This window comes from Macrobrachium rosenbergii, chromosome 40 (genome assembly GCF_040412425.1).
Source record: "Macrobrachium rosenbergii isolate ZJJX-2024 chromosome 40, ASM4041242v1, whole genome shotgun sequence".
Taxonomy (NCBI): domain Eukaryota; kingdom Metazoa; phylum Arthropoda; class Malacostraca; order Decapoda; family Palaemonidae; genus Macrobrachium; species Macrobrachium rosenbergii.
In genome coordinates this window covers 2,936,056-2,957,048 of record NC_089780.1, presented here as the reverse complement: position 1 = coordinate 2,957,048, position 20,993 = coordinate 2,936,056, and the positions used below count along the sequence as shown (strand labels likewise).

Sequence of the window (20,993 nt, the reverse complement as noted above, 5' to 3'; positions counted from 1 at the left end):
GAGTCCTAGGTATCTTTCTTTCCAATACCTCTTACTCTCAAACCTTATATACATATACTGTATATATATATATATATATGAATATATACATATATATATATATATATATATATATATATATATATATATATATATATATAATATATATATATGTGTGTGTTACATAAAGTATAGGTCAGCAAAACAAAATTAGCAATACCACATATTTCAACGGATTCTACTTCGGCTTCCCCTACCCCCATCCGACGCGCGTGCGCACACACACATATGCACATGGATTCAGGTTGGCTCGACTCAAAAGGAACACGTAATGTCTGAATTCATAAGTATCACTGGTAGAATATAAACTGAAGGCATGATTCTTCACAAAACTAGTCTCTAACATACTACGTTCCAACATTATTAGAACCAACGGTTTAGCACTTGTCAAATTAATGGAGACATTAAAGAAAATTACACTGCTCTCATGCGTTCATCTTATATATTTTTCATGCTGTTCAGTGATTTTATTTTTTCATAATATTCCAGTTTTACCAATACAAAATTGGTCACACGATGTACATGGAATTGAAAATACTTATAAAAAAAGTCGTCTTATTACAGTACCTAAGAAAAATATTTTTTATTGCATTATTTTTATTCAATGGTACATTAACTTTGTAATCAAATGTCGATACCGTTGGGAATATCTTTAAAGATATCGAAGTGAGTAATCAAAGTTGGACTCTTGGTATATGTTCCTCCGTTGTTATTTCATATAAAGTCATGTTTAACATCCCGTCCCCACCCCTTATACAAGGTAATCCAAAAGTAGTAAGCTACAGTCCTTTCCCGTCTCCTCACTGAATTTCAACAAAGGCATTATTTCATTTAACCTTTAAGTGTATACGTTTCACTTCCCTGCCAAATCCATACTGTTCGTAAGGCCTTATGTACCTATAACAGTGATAAAATCAGTGCAACCTGTTTTAGGTTGTTTGTCCTTACTTTGCTAAAATACTGTTCTCCGGTGTGGATGCCTGCTTCTGCCAGAGATTTATCTCTTTTAGATAGAGTGGTACGTGGTGGTAGGTTTGTGTTTCCTAATATTAGCAGTTGTGACTTGGACCACCGACGGATGGTCTCTTGATTGTCACTTTTTCATAAGTTGTCATTTCATAGAGATCTTTCACATTCACAACTGACCCCCGATCCCCTTTACCTGCCGAGAGAGAGCAACCAGATTCGCTGAGCAGCAGCGCCAATATGCAGTAAATGCGCCTCGCTGTCGAACTTCTCAGTTCCAGAGGTCCTTTATTCCTCACACTGTTGGACTGTGGAACAGCCTCCCAGAGGAAGTCGTGCAGTTGGAACTTCAGAAGTTCAAGCGAAGATGCAAAGCATTTCTACCCTAATGCTATTCTCCCTGCATTTTAGTACAATTTTATCTATTTATTAATTTATTTTTTCTTTTCAATAAGTGAGATCCTTCTTTTTGCATTTCCCTTTATCTTCTCTTACTTCCTAAAGAGCATCATATTCTTTAAAAGCTTGAATTTCAAGTCAGCGGGTCCCCGTGGACTTGTTCCATATGAATAGGGTTCATCTTATGAATCAAATAATAATAATAATAATAATAATAATAATAATAATAATAATAATAATAATAATGTACCAAATTATATCAAAAGTAATATTGTTTAACATCTTGCTCCAAAGAAATTTCATATAAAGATACATTTCATAATCCTGATAGGGATATCCAATTGCCACAAATTTTTTTTCAGAATAATATTTCCGTTGCTTCCAAAATGTGGAAACTCTTGCACGTGCTTTAATCTATTCCATCATGTTGTTCTCATAAAATGCCACAGCCAGCTGCCTGCTACCGACGATATCAAAATAAAGATATAGGGCGAATTACTATGAGTCTGTACAATGTTTACTAAACCTACCTTTTTCTTTATACCACCTCCCAACAAGGGATGTATATCAGATCTAAATATGTCATGTTCAAAATTTCCAATTCATGGAAAAACTAGTGGAAAGAAGAACTGAACGCCAGAAGAATACATTGGAAGTGCAAAGGATAAAATGACAATTTCGTTCCTCTTAGCAAAATCAAACAAGGGAGTGGGATATACAGCTGGATTTCTTTTTATCTGGTCTCATAAAATCCAGTTCTGATACGAGTAAGAACAACAGAAAAGGAATAAATAAAATCGTCCCCTTAATAAAAAATATACATAAAGATATATGACTATAGTTAGTCTATTCTCAGTGACAAAAAAAGACATGCCTATTAATTTTCATTAAGAAAAACATGATTTGCAATTGGCTCACTCACCCTAATTCATGGGGGTGCGTTCCTCCTCGTATTCATTCTTGCTCTTAGCAATTCTTGACCATCTGCATGTTCGTTTGTAATATTCAAGCCAAGCATATACTCTATGAATTTCTGCTACAAGCACCTGTCCTCTGGGAGATGCCTTAATAGCATGGAACCACTTAGTATTCTAAACTTTTTTTTTATTTCTCCCTGCGGTAATTTTGTGTGTATATATATATATATATATATATATATATATATATATATATATATAATAGATAGATAGATAGATAGATATACATATATATATACATAAATATATATACACATATATACATACTAGCAACGGCGTTTTGATTAATTTCATGCATTCATTCCAACTTTTTCTCCACTCCATCTACGCTACACCTTTCTTGGAATGGAGGTAGGACCTACTCTTCGCACTCTGTAACTCTGCATTTACCCAACGTTGCAAAACATCACATCTTCCCATCTACACTAACCCTTTTACTTCATGCTTCTAACATCTACATATCTGGCACTTTCAACCTTCCTTCACAACGATACTACACAACAGATCATCCAAATAGTTTTACTTGATAATTTAAGTTGAAAATCAAAACTTTAATCCCATGAAGGAAAGTGGGCTCAACAACTGTTTTTTAAATCTGAACTATTGCTTCCTAAACACTTTTGCCTTCTAAAACTTTGCATAAACCATGTTGCGTTCCTTACTTATCCTGTTCTATCACTATCTTCCCATATCATAACATCATTAACTACGTGTACTATCAAATACCTATACAATCGACTGCCTCAATCTTCGACCAGTTATACCAGATCTTATTTTTCTATCTTCCTTGCTTACATTTACCTCCTGTTCTTCTTTCCCACCGTTATCCCTAAGTTAAAGGGTCGGTTGCCTGATGCGCCTTCTCCTCCACTGCCTTCTATCAAAGGCATCATTCCCCACCAAACCTCTTCTCTCCATATCTTCTTTCACTTTATCTCGCTATCTAATTCTCTGTCTCCCTCTCGATCTTCTTTCTCCAACAGGTCCTTCCCAAGCCCTCTTCACTCCCTCCTCGTCTCCCATCCTTAACACATGCGAATACCATCTCAATCATGACTCTCTTATCACCTCTGTCATCTTTACTAAGCCTGCTCTTCTTATTTCATCATTTTCCAATCTCTCAAGCAGCGATATTCCCATAATCCACCTCAGCATCCTCATCTCTGTTCTTGAGCTCAAGCTTTACTTCCTCTTTTCTTCTTCGAGCCCATGTTTCTGATCTATACATTAACACTGGTCTTATCACTGTGCTATAGATCTTGACTTACATTTACCTTCATAACGTTATTCATGTTAACATCCGGTTTCATTTTTTTTAATGGACACTTTCAGGCCGTTTTATCAGCCTCCGAAATTCTTCCCCACCGCCACCACCTAACACTATCATCCGAAAACATCAGCCACTTCACATTCCAAGTAAGATCATTTTCCTTCCTCCCCAAAATACGATTTATTTCTCGTCCATTCTCTGACTGTTCTCGTTACTTCACCATGAACAATTTTACACATCCATCGAAATATCACACATCTCTGTCTCAGAACCAGCCAGCCTCCAGTTGCGTTTTCTACGAGTACCATAAAACTTAGCTGACACCATACAAACTTCTAATTGTTCTAAAAAAAAAGATCGTCTAATTCAAATCTTCAGTACCTTTTACAGGGCATATTCATTAGTGTTACCAGATTTTTCCGTAGGTTCATATTTAACAAAAAAATTGATATTTCTTTACAGCTTCTCCCAAAAATGTTCAAAAATAAACCAATAGTCTTCTGTTAAAAGGCATTCTTTTTTTAATAAAAGCCTGTTTCCTTAGATATAGAAGTAATAGTTTAATCTACACCTCACCCGCCAAAATAATTCATACTTCTTCCTTCATTCTCTCCTGATACAAGGGATGAATCATTTCTCTTGCTGAATCGCTTCGAGCGCCTCTTTCCTACAACATTGGTCAGCCACGTAGTCACATTATCGCCATGTCGGCTATATTCCCCGACGCTTTTTATAATCCTTCAGTCTTTAGTTGCCAACTCCCATAATTATTCCAAGATTACATGAACTACGTCTTCTCTTTTTTTGCTCGCATCTGCCTCTCCCCTAATCCCCATATTCAACACGTCTGGAAAATACTAATACATTAAACACATACAATTTCTACGTGCATTGTAGATGGATTTCTTACGACTGCTGTCTCAACGTCTCCAATGATAACCTTAGCAAACCTGGTGGGAAAGTTATATATATATACTTCGTTACTCTGTTAAACATATTGTATTGAGAAGGCTTCCTGTACATCAACAGCCTCCACTCTCAAGATAGATCTGTCATACATACTCTTCTCTTTCCAGCAAGCAGTCTGGAACATTACAAAGCTTGGCAGGTCTCCAGGTCCTACACCTTTTTCCTTGTTCCCACGGGCATTTCCAGTCTTATGACATTCTGTCATTAAAAAAAATATATGTAACCAGCGAGGGAATTCATTCTTTGAACAATGTTCCTGATCTGTCTTGTTATTCTTCATGGATGAATGAGATGGACAATTACTCGAAATTTTGCAAGCAGCAAATGAGGTTATCGTAAACCGTCCTTAATACAATTCATGTCTCTAATATTTTCCTTATTACTGATATGAAACATCAATAATCAACATCATTCAACCCACCTTCAAGGCAATAATTATTATAAATGTTGACTATGTTATTATTGCTGCCATTAACATAAATTGAGTGCACCAACGCTCGCATTCAAGCGACCAAGAATTCTTTACGACCAATAATAAACAGAAAGGAAATAATCATCATGACTGATGCCATTTACTAAGTCACTGTCACTTACTTTACTTCATTATCATACGCCAAGAAATATTTTGCAGGGCAAAACATTTTGCCACTGAATTTAGGAGCCTCAACCCAAGTGAATGCTGAAAAATTGCCAGTGTATTCAAGTCTTATACATGAGATTTATGAGCCCAAGGATCGTATGCAAACAGGCGCGCTCCAAAGAATGTAAGGGGTAGGTGTCAATTCTCCAAATTTATATAGCTCATATTCTTGCCTGAACAATAATATTTCTTCTTTTGCGATTTAATCATCGAAACGCAATGCGATTCTTGCCAGCCTGCAGGATTTGTGCTTGGGGAATACAAAGGAACATTTATATCAGTAAGAATTAAGGATAAAACGATGACGGATAGAATTAATTCCGCATACAGACAAATACATACAATGGTTTCGGGTGGCTGGACGAAGTATGAAAATGTGACCAGTCCTTTTGATTGGTTACCGCATTACCAATCTTACAGGTCCCCGTGTGCCAAGTCCAAAGCTGAAATTAAATCTAAACCAAATAAGCAACAAACTTTCGCATCCTCTAGGATAATACCATGTTTTTCAAACATAATCATCTTAGAAAAGAGTAGGGTGTTTATGGCCCTCTTTATTTCCATGTTCAGTTTCTCACTCAGGGGGGTGTAACCAGTGAATTATGTAAGTGATAGTCAGTCCACTGCGGTGGCCACAACTAGAGCGGAAGAGGGCATAGGAACTCTGAGTGGAGGGATCTTATATTTCGCCTCTGCTGACCTGAGCAGTGAATTACGTTCCTAGTACTCAGTAGGCAGTTGTGTGCCGTGACCAGGAACGCACTCACACACTTAGACATAATCGCGCAACATAAACATCTTACAATTAAACATTGACGGCATTCGCAACAAACACATTGAACTAAAACATTTCATGCACAAACAAAAGATCCACATAGCCATCATTCAAGAAACAAAACTGAAACACACACATAAAACACCCAACATACCAAATGACACAGCCATCAGACAAGACAGACATGGTGATGGCGGAGGCCTCATCACATACATACACCATAACATATCCTACATTGAAAAAACGCAGCACATCAGAACACTAACACAAGTAGACAGACATATAGAACTACAAGCATTTAATATCAAAATAGGGCACAATAAACAAATCACAATCATCAACACATACATCCCTCCAGAATATTCACCGGGTTTACCAGCAAACTTCACAATTAGACTGCAGGCGTTGAATACCCTCCCAGATATACTTCTGGGAGGAGATTTCAGTGCCAAACACACAGACTGGTACGCCCACCAAGACATCACACAAAGAGGCACAGACATCTCAAAACAATTAGACCAGCTATACATACTAAACAACACAGATATGCACACACACATACCACACCAAGCCAACTTTAGTCTCACTTCCCCAGACATAACATTTTGCTGACCCAACATAGCACCATCAATCACATGGAAAACACAAACAGACCTATCATCAGACCACCTTCCTATTTTAATAACACTCCGAACCACACATGACACTTTCTCACATACAAGACACACCATCCCTAACTACAAGCGCGCTGCCTGGGATGAGTATGTACTTGGAAACCACTGAGGCTCATTTCCGGGAGCTAAACCACACACACATAACATCATCACAGACACTAAACAATACAACAATACAATTCAACGACATAATAAACAATGCAGACAAAAGAAACGTTCCTAAAGGCAACAGAAAACACTACAACCCAAACTTCACGCCTGACATAAACAGACTCATAACAGAATGAAACAATTTAAGAAATACACCAACCACACACACACAAATCACAACAAATCGCATACATGATTTAAAACACAGAAATAAACACCAAATTAACTCAAAACAGACAGAGAACTGGCAAACTTTTCAAGGTACACTAGACTACAGAACCAACCCATCCAAACTACACAAAACTATCAACAGTCTCATCAATTCAAACAGTGGGAACACTCAAAGTCACGCCTCAATCACCACATCTGACAAGATCCCTTCACGCAAACAACAAGCCAACATCTTAATAAACCACTACGCAAAAATCAGCCACCTACGCAAATACGAAGAAGACAGACACATCTACAGACGCAAACAACAGTTCCCATTAGATTACATAGTAATACTAGCCACAACAGAAGACACTGCTAGAATCATTAAACAACTTAAAAACTCTGCAGCTATGGGCATCGATAACATTTCAAACATTCACTTAAAACATCTAAGTCCCCATGGCACACAAACACTGACAAACATAGCCAACTATTCATACGCACACTGCATTATACCACACATTTGGAAATTGGGGAAAATAATAGCACTTCTAAAACCAAACAAAACACCTACACAAGCAGCTTCATACAGACCTATAACTTTACTCTGCACACCATCAAAAGTAGGAGAACGCCTCATCTTACGCAAAACCACACCACACATACCACTGTCACCCACTCAACATGGCTACAGACCACACCACTCCACAACAACACTACTCACCAACCTCACACAAAAAAATACAAGATGGCATTAACTCCAGACGCCCACCACAAAGAACACTGCTAATCACAATAGACATAAGTAAAGCCTTTGACGCCATCTCTAGACCACTTCTCATCAACAAAGTTTACAACACCACACTAAACAACAACACCAAACGCTGGCTCGCCAATTACTTAACAGACAGACAAGCATTTGTAGACTACAATGGCGAGTCATCCAAAATCAGAAACTTCCCGAACGGCGTCCCACAAGGCTCCGTCGTAAGTCCAACACTTTTTAACCTATTAATGCATGACATACCAACACCACCTAACAACATATACATCTCCTCATATGCAGACGATCTAACAATCATATCAATACATGCAGACAAAAACGTATGCTCCACACAAGTACAGACTTACATAACACAACTTGAAAACTGGCTCACACAAAACAGATTACAGGTAGCACCAACAAATTCCACAAGTACACTACTCACTAGTCACAACAAAGAACATCAGTACAGACCCACAGCAACGCTGAACAACACCACAATTCCACACACACACGAAACAAAAATCCTAGGAGTCACATACAACACTTCAATGTCATTTGCTCCACATGTCAGTAACATCATCAAGAAATGCAGACCTAGACTAAATGCACTAAGATCATTAACAGGCACAACATTTGGACAACAAAAAGAAACGCTCATCACAGTATACAAACAATACATCCGCTCCATAATAAACTACGCCAGCCCAGCCTGGCACCCTGCCATATCCAACACACAACTAAACAAACTACAAATAATACAAAACACAGCTCTTAGAATCATCCTTGGCAGTACACAATCCACACCAATAGAACACTTACACGCCGAAACCAAGATTCTCACCATCAGGCAACACTTGGACATGAGAGGCACACACTTCTTGGCATCAGTCATAAACAACACAAACAGCCCATGCTATTACCTTCACGACCACCCTCCAACACACAGGCAAATAGCGAATACACCACACAGACACTATACAAATATCTTGAATTCTATACCACCACCCACAAACATCACACAAAACAAAAGCACATCCATACTCACCTCACCAGACAAGCACTTAATAACCTTCCCAACAACAAAATACTCGGCACCCCCACCCAACATAAGCAGCACAGAAACACAGCTCTCAAGATTGGAGAGAGTACACCTGACTCGACTTCGCTGTGGTCATCACCAATCACTAAACACCTACAAACACCGCATAGACAACACCCAAACAGACATATGTCCACTCTGCCAAGTTAGTCCCCACACAATTACACATCTCTTAGTAGATTGCCCTAACTTGGCAGCCCTTAGACAACAACACAACATCCACACTACCACACAGTTATGGTCAGATCCAGTAAGAGTGGTGTCCTTCTTGCGCGATGCAGGCTTCCTGGCATAACAGAGTCTGGGGAACCACAACAACAACAACAACAACAACAACCAGGATGCACAATGGCGTTTTACATGCAGTTTTGAGACAAAAACTGACACCATTCCGGAGCCCGCCATATATGGGAAAAAGCTGTATTTCAAATGTGTTTATGCATGTATTTACATAAATACACACACACACATACATATATATATATACTGTATATATACATATATATATATATATATATATATATATATATATATATATATATATATATATATATATATATATATATATATATATATATATATATATATAGATGTGAGTGAGTGTGTGTGTGTGTGTGTGTGTGTGGTGTCTTTTTTAAATCTGGTGGCTTTAGAGAAGAAAGAATCATTCACTCCCATATCCGCCCTTTAAGTAGTAACTACTTCGAGGGTGAACGTGAAGATAATATTATATAGATAAAAACATATATGTATGCTCATAATAAAAATGAAAAACATCCCAAAATTCCAATGCATACAACAGAGAGGAAAAGTTAGACTCGGAAAAACAACATCCGGAGTAAATGAAATATGGTGTGAGGACACCGCGGAGTTAACCCACCGATAGGTCGATAACTCTTGCAAACACGATTAGTAACACGCCGTGGTGAATGGCATGATATATGTTGCTCAACATAAATAATATTCTCCCGACGACCCCCTGCCTTCACCTCTGACATCATTAAAGGGAACCAATAATTGCAAAAGCCCTTCGTTGCTCTTCCTCCCTCCTTGACAATCGGGCATTATTTCTGACCATAGAAACACTCGTTATTCGTGAATGCTAAGAATTTGGTGGCATTTACATAAATATGATGGCGATAAATATGAAGAATAGCGTTCTTAAATATCTTGAAATTATATATATATATATATATATATATGTATATATACATATATACCTACATATATATATATATATATATATATATATATATATATATATATATATATATATATATGTGTATATATGTATATATATACCTATATATATATATATATATATATATATATATATATATATATATATATATATATATATATATATATATATAATCAACACACAATGACAATATATATAATATACGTATGTACATATATATATATATATATATATATATATATATATATATATATATATATATATATATATATATATATATATATAATCAACACACAATCACGTGTGGAACAGCCATAAATTTCTGACTCACATCAGGATCGACCCCAGGTCTTTCAGTTGAAAGACAAGACCGCTGCCAACCAAGCCACACAAGTCATAAAAGAAGTTGGAACCTAAATACCGCTGTACCTAAGGCTTTACCCGGGCAGGCTAACTGCTTGCATACCAACGTGTTTTCCCCAACTTCCAAACTCAGCAATGACTTGTGTGGCCTAGTGGGCAGCGCCCTTGCCTTTCAATTGAAAGACCTGGGTTCGATTCTGATGCGAGTTAAATTTATTTCTGTTCCACACGCGATTGTGTGTTGATTATTTCTATCATATTCAGGATAATTCGAATGAAATGCTGTCAACTGGGTCATTGCAGCGTCGGGAAGTTGGGGAAAACACGCTGGTATGCAAGGCCGTTAGCCTGCCCAGGTAATTCCTTAGGTACAGCCGTACTCAGGTTCCAACTTCTTCTGTGACTTGTGTGGCTTGGTTGGCAGCGGTCATGTCTTTCAACTGAAAGACCTGGGTTCGTTCCTGATGTGAGTCAGAAATTTATTATGCATATATATATATATATATATATATATATATATATATATAAATATATATAATATATATATATATATATATATATATATATATATATATATATATATATATATATATATATATATATATATATATATACATATATATACATATATATACACATATGAAATTTTTATCACACCTTGATTTATTTACAATCATGAAGCTACAAATGTCGCTTAATATCGAATTCACGCTGCCTCGGGAATATCCCCGATGGGGAATTATCACCGAAGGGGAATTTATAAGTGGACGGGTACTGCTTGATAGCTCAGTGGGTAGAACGTCGACTGGAGTCGTGGGATCGAGGCTCTGCAGTACCCGTCCATTTATCACTTATAAATGCCCCTTCGGTGATAATTCCCCATCGGGGATATTTCCGAGGCAGCGTGAATTTGATATTAAGCGACATTTGTAACTTCATGATTTTATATATATATATATATATATATATATATATATATATATATATATATATATATATATATATATATATATTAACTTTATCACATACACAATTGTTCTGTGCATTAGTAGAATTACTAAAAGGACCTCATTCAAACTGGACGGTATCTGATGGAGTATTTATACGGATACTTGATAATGTGGACTGTTTATCCAAGAAAGCTTGTAACTTTTTCTGAATAAATACTCCATTAGATACCATCCAGTTTGAATGAGGTCCTTTTAGTAATATACACACACACACACACACACACACACACACACACACACACACACACACACACACACACACACATATATATATATATATATATATATATATATATATATATATATATATATATATATATATATATATATATGTACATGTATATATAAACATTTTAGAACAGTTAATTCTAAACAATTTTACTTCTGGCATTCTTACTCTTCTAAATATATTTTTTATAGCAAGACGCTGAAACCAGCAATCTCATATAAGATAAACTTTTTTCCTGAACCAGATTCTGTTCTGTAACAATTTTAATCGTGAGCATTTTAAAACTTTTTAGGACTTGCAGCGCGCGATACTGCTTTTATCTTTTATTAAAACTTTTTTCAAAAAGCTGACGGTGTAGCCATGAGCTTTCCTTTGGGTCAAACCTTTGCCAACAACTCCTTTTTTTGTTAGGTATACAGATGATACTTTCGCTTTTTTAGTTTTCTACAAAAGAACACTGCTGAGGTGGCTTTTCGTCAGTCCGTCCGCACTTTTTCCGTCCCCCCTCAGATCTTAAAAGCTACCGAGGCTGGAGGGCTGCAAATTGGTAAGTTGATCGTCCTCCCTCCAATCATCAAACATACCAAATTGCAGCCCTCTAGCCTCAGTAGTTTTTATTCTATTTAAAGTTAAAGCTAGCCAGAATCGTGCGTCTGGCACGGCTATAGGGGCCAACAACACAGGCCACCACCGGGCTGTAGCTGGAAGTTTCATGGGCCACGGATGAGTTTCATGGGCCGTGGCTGTTTCATAAGGTGCCAAAAACACAGACCACCTGTGGCTGTGGCCGAAAGTTTCATGGGCCGCAGCTGAGAGCTTCATGGGTCGTGGCGAGTTTCATACAGCATTATCGCCGAAGAATCTTCGGCGCATTTTTTACTTATTATAAAAATTTGGTGTGGAAAATGGGGTGAATAATCAACTGTCTCTTTAGGCGCCTGCTTTTATTACTTCTATTTTCAGAATGAAGACTTTTACTGGCTTGGAATCTGGTTACATTGTTCTTGATTTTATTGTTTCAAACTCAATTATATTTACTCTTTTCCACAGGGCGTTTTTTTTTTTAGCACGACACTGTCAGTCCTTTCAACAAGAAATCACAAATTTTCCTCCCCATACTTTATGAGTAACTGCTTTACTTGCGAAAAATATCATATTTTTCTGAATAAACAATTCACTTACATCAATAAACCTCCTACAGTGCCGAAATTAGCTTTTTATGCCAAATTCCCTTTCTGACACAATTCTTCCTGCAGAAAACGGTTTATACGAATTGTTCACAATCATTTCGGTGCCATTCTCCTAACACTAATTCGTAAAAATCCCCAAACAACAAATTCGTTTTTCAACTATGACGATAGATTAAGACCACTTTCAACTTCTAACCTTGGACAATGTGTAACTCGGGGCATTAGTCGGATCCTGGTTGGGAAACCGCGACATGCACTGACTTTCCCACTGGTGAAAAGCACTTATCAATTATAACTCCCCTTGGGTGGAAGTTATTGCCAAAGGTATATGAACTGGTTATTAAAAGACATCTATGGCGTAATATTTGTAAATGTACTACAAACGTCACTGTGCATGTGACAGAAATTCATAATTAGCCAAGTGTAACAAACTTGCCAATTAGCTGTCATGGTGGAGGTGGACAGACAACGATTTAAGCGCTAAAACCTTAATTCGAAAGGTATAATCTTGATGGCTCAGGGGTGAAAAGTCAATGTACTTCGTTCTTCCCCAACCAAAGGGGCAGTGCGAATCCCACTGGTGACGATGTACTTAGCAATTATTATAATTCCCCTTGGGTACAAGTTATTCCCATTTGTGGCTTAATATTTGTGGATATAAAAAATTGTCACGTTGTATGTGGCAAATATATATATATATATATATATATATATATATATATATATATATATATATACATATACATATATATATATACATATACATATATATATATATATATATATATATATATATATATATACATATATATATATATATATATATATATATATATATATATATATATATATATATAATCTAAAATCAGTGTCTAGTAAATTTAGGAAAGCTCACGTGTTGCATCTCCGAAAATATACATTTGGGAATTCGTTTAGATATCAACTGAATAAATTCTTTGTTCCTCTACAACCATAAACCTGACAGTTCGACCATTTGCTTATTATGTGGGTTGTTGGGTCAGGTGAATTGCAAATCGCCCATAAGCCTAATTGTCAAGCCATAATTATGCTAGTAATAATTTTCAATTACTTTCAATATTGGTGTTAGTTTTGTGTCTATCCTGCTTTGAATACTTCAAGCATAGAAACATAAATGATTTGGTTTCAGTAATTTTGACGACTTTTGGAAACAATAAATCTGATACCATTAAATGAAACCAGGTGTTTAAAAAATTGTACCTTTAATACTATGTTACTCATCTATAGAGCAAGCTGCTTAGTCCTTTTCCACGACTGAGTATTGCATTCAAGATTTAGGATTGAGTATCTTCAGAGAAAATAGTATTTGCTAGTGGACAAGGCAGAACTGCCGTATCATTATCAGTAATGTTTTGGTAACTGGAGTTTAAAAAATTAAACTTCAGTTACTAAAACAGCACTGAAAATAAGGATACAGCAGTTTTGTCTTGTCCACTAGCAAATACTATTTTCTCTGAAGATACTCAATCCTAAATCTTGAATCCAATATTCAATCGTGAAAAAAGACTAAGCAGCTTGCTTTATAGATGAGTAACATAGTATTAAAGGTACGTTTAGTAATGAATATAACTATTTACTGAAAATAACTTATAAAATTTAAAATGCATCAAAGTTTCAATTGTGCCAATTCTCTTCCTATATACAACTAACGGTAATCATGAAAGAAAACCTAATGACAGAAAGAAAAGGACAGTTAACAACCTATGGTCATGAATAAAAGGAAACAGTAGAAAACTATATCAAATAATTAAACATTACCAACATGAGAATAACATCCGACAACTTTCATGAATACTGCAGAATAAAATTTCAAGATAGCATGCATTTCGATAAGGACTCTCTCTCTCTCTCTCTCTCTCTCTCTCTCTCTCTCTCTCTCTCTCTCTCTCTCTCTCTCTCTCTCTCTCTCTCTCTCTCTCTCTCTCTCTCTCGTCATATAACAAGGTGGATAAGATCGAAAGAGTTCCTTTTACTTACGACAGTCAACAAGCAGCTGGTCGTTTTGTACAATTCAGAAAAAAGCCATTATCACAGTGACACATCTTGTACCTTCTCTCTACAAAAATCCAGGCTGAAAGTAATGTTCAAATATCGTGGAATGACCAACCAAACAATTGAACAATTCATATCAAGACTTGCAAAATGGACAATTAACGTTTTCTGTGAATAGAATAGACTAAATTTCATGCTGATAGTGACTCATCGATCAAGTTTTCTCCATACAGACACGAAGATCTAAAATTGTTTCCAAGCAGTGAAAGCGTAGTTATCCAAACTCCAGTCACATTCACACAATCTACTCAAAACGCGAGATAAAGAAGAGAAACGATGCGAGGTGTACAAAGACACTTCTTCAATACATTAAATTCGCGTGGTCAGATCAGAAATAAGCGTATATTTCTCCATCGTTTGTAGAAGATGTGAACTCTCGTCGAAAATACCACAGCAATGACTGGTACATTCACCCAGTGACTGGATATATCTAAGGTGGTTAATGAGAGTTGTCAGTGTTAGGTAGCAATTCAAAACTGATAGGGAAGCCTGTAGAAGGAAATAAAATTAATATCAACAATAATCTCACATGACAAGGTTGATAAAAATATGAATGTGAAGCTCATATTTCATGAGAATTTTTTGCAATTTTAATTTTACTTCCCTAGTTTTTCAAGATTTTCCCTTTTGGACTAATTATGTTTGGTGAGGCTGTTTTGATTTCGATTAAAAATTGAGAGAAAGCAGATATCAGAATCTGAGTTGATAACGAATCTCTGGGTATTTCTTTGAGACTGTAAAATAAACAAGTAAAAAATGCGCCGAAGTTTCTTCGAGCCAATCGAGCTTTCTGTAAAGCGTATAATCAAGGCCACCGAAAAAAGACCTATCTTTCGGTGGTCTCGGTATAATGCGGTATGAGTGGCGGCCCATGAACCTTTAACCACGACCCGGTGGTGGCCTATCCTATATCGTTGCAACACGCACGATTATGGCTAACTTTAACCTTAAATAAAATTAAAACTACTGAGGTCAGAGGGCTGCAATTTGGCATGTTTGATGATTGGAGGTTGGATGATCAACATACCAATTTGCAGCCCTCTAGCCTCAGTAGTTTTTAAGATCCGGAGGCGGACAGGAAAAATGCAGACGGACAACAAATAGCCATCTCAATAGTCTTCTTTTACAGAAAACTAAAAAAAGGAATTTTTTCTCTTACTTCCCTGCTTGAATGCAACCTTCACACAATGGCATGTTTTCCATTAAAACAACATAGTTCCCAAAATCATGCAGATCCCGAAGAGTTATCTGGATTACCTTATCTTGAAATAGAAACATGAAATATATTCCGTTTCTCATCATTCCTCTTTTTTGCCGATATCAAATTAAAACATGACAGAGGCAAAACATACAAAAAAATTAAAAGTCAATGAATGTTCCTGAGATATAACATTTCATTTTATTTTCTCTGCTTATTACCAAAAAAGGGCACTGAAATATTACCGATTACTTTAGCAAAGATACTCTAGTCCATTATTGCAGTGTGGATACCAATTACAAATTGTCTAGTATCTGTAACTGCAAGAAAGACCTTTTAAAATCGACTGCAAATGTAACTGTATCTCTAATTCTGAAAAGCAACACCTATCGGAATTCTACCCAGAATACCAACTGCGACTGATTTCAAATTACCAACTTACATTGTAATCTAAAATTTAACCGTCAACAGTTGTTTGCACCATATTCCGCATTGTAATTCTGGCCTCGCTTTGGAAATTTTGTCAATGAACGCCTCTGTGACTCCGTGCCATGGTAAAATAATAAGACGTGCGCTTAACTGCAGCAATTTCGAAATTAGTGGGTCATCCAAATTATCATCGGGCTAAACTGGGTATTTTGATGTTGCCCTCAGGATAAACACGTTCAACATTAGCTTTCAGGATTCGTCGTCCTTTATATTCAATAGACAGTGCTAATGATAAAAGTATTATATATATATATATATATATATATATATATATATATATATGTGTGTGTGTGTGTGTGTGTGTGTGTGTGTGTGTGTATGTATGTATATATATATACTATATATGTATAAGTATACTCGTATATATATATTATATATATGTGTATATTATATATATACATATATATGTAAGTGTGCATATATGTATGTAATATACATATGTATGCGTATATATAATATATATGTGTGTACACGTGTATGTTTGCATGGATGCACTGGTATAACTACGCAAAACCTACGAATTATACAAGTTGCAAGGGATAGAGATCTTTCCTCACAAAACTGACAGTGATATTCCTGCATGAATTAATACACTCGATCGACTGCTGTTTTAGTTAGGGAATCCATTGAATAAAAAAAACGCTCACTAACCAATTTAACTGCAGGCAACAGATTTAACCCTCACAGAAGGAAAGAAAAATAAAATCAAATAAATCCATATAAAAAAAATGCTGAAAAAAATTGGAACTGAGAGTGCAAGCTATATGGTATCTATCTTTCTATTTATATACACACACGCACTATATATATATATATATATATATATATATATATATATATATATATATATATATATATATATATATATATACATATACATATACATATATATATATATATATATATATATATATATATATATATATATATATATATATATATACGTGAATATATATAACATTTGGAGAGAGAGAGAGAGAGGGGGTTAGCGCATGAGTGCAGGCAGGAAAAGAAAGAAAATATTTTTTCTATTATTATTATTATTATTATTATTATTATTATTATTATTATTATTATTATTATTATTATTATTATCAGCAAATCTTTAATGAGAATAAAAAATTTATATCTTCCTGAGTATGCTTTTACAGAGTAAATCATCCAGTGTGAGAACTGATAACGGACCCTTGTGCAAATGATACAATTATATTCTACTACAACGTACCAAGAGCTTTCTTTTGAATTCTTGTTCTTACCATCGAGAAACCTTTGGAAAATATTCCCTTGAATCCACTGATATGACAGATGGACGCATCATTTCAAATTCTGCTGGTGACGAGGACCATTACCGACTCGGTTAAGACGATTCTTTCGTAAACATTTCTTGTGGCTCTTGAGAGCAAGCATTAATAATATACAGAGAATAATGACAGGATCTCTTGCCCATTTTATGAGCGAAGGCTGTCACTAACCTTGGTTTTATTTCCTAAAACAAGCCATGTTACCCCTATTCTAAAAACGGCACTGAATGACGCATTTATAAAAGGAACTTTTTCATTTTGCATTAAGCATCAAAATTTCTGTAAGAGAAATCTACTTACAAAGTGGAAATTACCGTTTATTAGGCTTAACGAAAGCAATATTGTTCTAAGCACTTGACTTATGATCCTTATCATACACCTATGTCACAGTAATTGAAGGACACTGTAAAGGACTATTGAGAGAATTGAAGTGTCTGTATAGTTACAGAATTTCAATAAATTTCCAAAGAATCACTTAATATCCAGAGCCTAAAAAAAAGCTTCTCTCTCTCTCTCTCTCTCTCTCTCTCTCTCTCTCTCTCTCTCTCTCTCTCTCTCTCTCTTCTTTCTATCAACCAACTGGTTCTTAGCCACGTTAAATAAATCTAATCCTTCGGGCCAGCCCTAGGAGAGCTTTTAATCAGCTCAGTGGTCTGGTTAAACTAAGATATACTCAACTCTCTCTCTCTACCATGGGGAGTCAGTATTAGCAGATTTCGTTGTACTAAAACTACTGCCGAACTTGAGTGTTGAATTTGTTCGTTTAAAAATTACATTCACGTACCAATATGATTAAAAATAGCTGGAGTATAAATCGAAAACACCCGTACACAAAGCAATACTCAAAAAGGAAATAACATCTCTATTTTTGCAATTATGAAGTTTCATCTCCAGAATCTGTCATTATTATTATTATTATTATTATTATTATTATTATTATTATTATTATTATTATTATTATTATTATTATTATTATACGTTCCTTGTTATCATTGGTGTTTTTCCTTTTATATTACTGCCATGAATAATATCACTGTAGAGTTTTGCAATTTTCAATTCTCGTATTTAGCCTTCTGGACCTGACTTCTGTAACCACCTAAGGTCCCTACCTGGAAATTAATCGTCTGCAATCTGTATTTTTAATTAAAATTTTTAATATTCTTTCTACTATTATTCTCCATATAATCACTGTCATTACCATTATAATGACTTCTACTTTTTCTACTTCTTCAGCAACTGTGTGGATACTGCAGATAATTATTTCTATCATGTTATTTTATGTATCTAGACTGAGTGTATTGCATTTGTATATTCCATGTATATGGCTTTGAGCTGCAATAAAGAATATTATTATTATTATTATTATTATTATTATTATTATTATTTTATTATTATTATTATTATTATTATTATTATTATTATTATTATTATTATTATTATTATTATTATTATTGCAAATCTTCTTCACAATCCCGTGAATATGTTTATAAAATACAAAATCACATTTATGTAAAGTACTGTATTTTGTAAATAATAAAATGAATTCAGGAGCTTTCGAGAGCCTGCTCAGCTCCCTTCTTCAGCTAGAAATGACTGTCATTTCTAGCTGAAGAATGGAGCTGAGCAGGCTCTCGAAAGCTCCTGGAATTCATTTTATTATTTGTAAATACAGTACTTTACATAAATGTGGATTTTGTATTTTATTATTATTATTATTATTATTATTATTATTACAACAAGGTACCGATGATTCAAAATTAACAATGGGAGACTATGGTGAAACCGTTGAATTAATAGATCTCAGAACAAAGCTAGAAGACAAAAATAGCAACCTGTAAAAAAATGCTGACCAAAACATCGAATGGCTTCCGCAAAAACCGCTTTGCAATCATGCAAAGACGCTTTTCCATTAAGCCCCTGAATGAACTATCCGTGGAACGAGGCCCTTTCGTGTCCTAACCAGTGTAGATGATGTTGATACGTCTCTGATATAAATATATATATATATATATATATATATATATATATATATATATATATATATATATATATATATATATATATATCTATATGTATATATGTATATAATGTATAACTATATATATATATATATGAAATTATATATATATATATATATATATATATATATATATATATATATATATATATAATATAAATTTTATATATACACAAACATGTATATATGTGTACACACACGTACACACATACGCGCACACAAATATCAAATTAAAAAATAGGAAATTAGTACTACTCTGGAATAACTTCCACACAAAAGGTAATTTACTCCAGAAGTGCACCTAACCAGACTAGGATTCGAACCTGTAACTTTTTTATTGGAACATGGGTGACTGACTTTACCCACTTACCCATCAAGAGACAAGAGCTGACTTCGACTCTCGTGTAAACATTCCTTTCGAATTCAGACTCTGCCCTCAAAACTTATACCAACTCAGTTCTGCCATGAGTGGGAGAAACAACTGGCAGTCTCTAATGACCATTAATGTAAATTTTCCAAAACAAGAGGGCTGGTTATTCTGTGATGCCGATGATTCATGAAAGTGTTGTTCTGTTGCAACAACATTCCTCTGAAATTAACGAACGCAGGGGCGTTATTTTCATGAACTATAATTAAGGAAGTTCTGTTAGAATTTTGGTGTCCTAAAGTGATCTTTGATGGAGGCCGAGATTTTGCTTCATTCATGCCAATATGGGGCGGCCTTCAATCACTATGAGCTGACGTGAATCAAAATATACCTCTTCTTTCCCTAAGGAGGGCGTTGCCCTGACCAGCAGACAGTTCCTAAGTGAGCGTTTATTTTTTTGTCTCAACCTTTACGATGAACTGGAGGTTAGCCTCGCCGCCTGACGTGTTAGGCAGTGATTCTACAATTGACTTATTCATCAGTGTTGTAATTACTGGGCTGTGTTTCTATAGCACAATTTGATTTATCCGGAACATCCACGTTGTTATTTTCAGTGTGCCATATAGAGCTGTTTTTTTCGATTAGGTCTTTTATTGTAAT

General features: G+C 35.2%; 1 protein-coding gene and 1 long non-coding RNA gene across 2 annotated transcripts in view; one reads left to right on the top strand and one right to left on the bottom strand.

Moving 5' to 3' along the window:
* Positions 1-20,993, bottom strand: part of LOC136826041 (uncharacterized) — an 855,957-nt gene that overhangs the window by 104,127 nt on the left and 730,837 nt on the right. The gene's annotated exons all lie outside the window — the stretch shown is intronic.
* Positions 1-20,993, top strand: part of LOC136826037 (uncharacterized) — a 233,280-nt gene that overhangs the window by 90,859 nt on the left and 121,428 nt on the right. The window lies entirely within an intron of this gene.